Source organism: Phoxinus phoxinus, assembly GCF_949152265.1.
Source record: "Phoxinus phoxinus genome assembly, chromosome: 23".
Lineage (NCBI taxonomy): Eukaryota > Metazoa > Chordata > Actinopteri > Cypriniformes > Leuciscidae > Phoxinus > Phoxinus phoxinus.
In genome coordinates this window covers 2,702,162-2,704,453 of record NC_136898.1, presented here as the reverse complement: position 1 = coordinate 2,704,453, position 2,292 = coordinate 2,702,162, and positions in this window count along the sequence as shown.

The following is a 2,292-nucleotide window of genomic DNA, read 5'->3' as shown; positions in this document are numbered from 1 at the left end:
ACTTTTTTTTGTTAAAAAGCAGAGGGTTTGTTCTTTATTTTTAATATACATTGTATGCTCAGATATTCATACAACAAACTATTCTGGAGGCCATGAAAATGTATTTTGTTATTGAGAAACTTATTACCCTGAAGCAAAGAACACAACAGAGCTTGGCCGAGAGCGAGTGTACCGGGGTCTGTTTTCATCCTTGATTGTCTGTTTTTAATGTCGCTCAATTTTAAGGGGCAGTTAAAGTGTAAAGACATGTGTTTTCGATGAGGTCGTTGTTCCTCCGAGAACAGTTTTGTGGAAAGGGGGGGTTTTGCACACCTTGGGGGAGGAGGAGGGGTGGGGGGGATTTTTCCAAACTCTAGCAGGGGAAAGGGTGTAAAAGCAGGCCTGCCCTTCCTCCCCCTCCCTGGGTCACCGGCTGCTCCTCTCTCTCGTCTCTCTTACTCTGGGAAGGTTAGAAAAAGTAGCGGCGCTGCCAAAGGAAACAGTGGCTTTTTTTCTCTGCAGTGTCTAGAGAAACTTGAGCGAGGTCCAGGTTTGGTTCCCTGGTAACGGTGCCGTGGAGAGGAGGCCCCGCTCCATCATCTGACGCGCTCATGGGAAGGATGACGAGAAACGTTTTCTTTTGGTCGAAAATACACTCCTATAGAACATCCATCATAAAAATGAAAAATGCACATGCTGAATAGAAACACCTCCACATTACTCTCTATATTTTTACGTTTAACTTCTTGAAATGTGAACGATGATTATTACCCGACTGCCATGATACTAGAGACGTGTTAATGTGTTTCTGTGTGGTTACTAAAGAGTTGTTGTTAGTGTGTTGCTATATGGTGTTCTGAGTGGTTGTCAGTGTGTTGAAATGTGGTTGCTAAAATGTTCTGAGTTATTGTTAATGTGTTGCTGTGGTTAAGATATGGTGACCAGGGCTCGACTTTAACTTTTGTTTGCTCTCCAGCCACTGTGGCTAGTGGTTTTCCAAAGTTACTAAGCACTCAGCATTTTCACTGGCCACAATTTTTGTCGATACCATAGGAAAAACGCATAATTTGGCGTAGGGATGCACAATATATCGATTTTATCGAAATATCGCAAATGTATATATCGCAATATGCATATCGCAACAGCTTGCAATAAATGGGGTCATGAACAAAAGACAGTTTTTTTTTTAGCTTTAATAAGTATCAGGATATATTTAATTCATACAGTGAAAACTAAGCAATTTTTTATTTTTATATTTTATGATTCAGTATATTTTATTAAATAATCCTAGTGTAGGATAACCAGAAACACTGTGGTTTACACTGATGTTAAAATAACACTTCTTATGCTACAGTAAAATGCTGATGTTCACTTTCACAAGTTATAAGGATGTTTTCTTGTCATAAAAATAATGTGAAACGCATGTAGGTTATATAATTTTAAATATATTTTTTAAGATAATTTAAGTTTATTTTACACACTTTAAGCATTATCGTATCGCATATCGAATATCGCATTATTTAAGGAGTTATCGCATAACGCATTTTTCTTCAATATCGCACAGCCCTACACTTTAAGACCTGATGCACGGATCCATTATATTGTTACACATGGCGCGTTTTCTTTCTCGACTGTTTATGTTCACTTGAAACATAACTGACAGTGTTTGTGTGAATATTCACCAAGACCAGCGTTTTGACATTATTTTGTGTGTGTTTGACTGTTTGACCGTTCGCAAAGACCCGCCCCCCTTAGTTACTGTTGCTATGTCCGACAAGCTACGCCACTCTCTCACACACACCATGTTCTCACGCAGTGAAAAACACATCACGGAGCAGAGAGGACACTGACAACACACTGACAGACTAGGTTACTTTTCGGATACTTTTGATATTAAACATATTAAAAGAAATTTAAACAATAAATACCGTTTTGTGGCTCTTTAATGTGTCGTGACAGATCCGCGACGCTACCATAGATCCAGGGCATTGCTAGACCCGTATAAAATGTCCCCCAGTAAATCTGAAGTTTGAGTTTAACAATTTATTTGATTTGTCAGTGTATTTAATAGAAATTATATTATAGGGTAATAGAAATGATCTATTTACAACGAGGTAATAAAACAATCAACGCGCAGTTTAACCGAAAACAGAAGCTGACCCGTGTGACAAAAATCCATGTCCGCGCGCGTCTGTGTTTCCTAGCAACTGCAGCGCGCACACATCTGAGCCGAGCACACCGATGTCCGGTGTTGGTACGCTATTGAGGTATAGGCTATGAAAACATGACGAAACAAAAGTTTGTAAATAATAC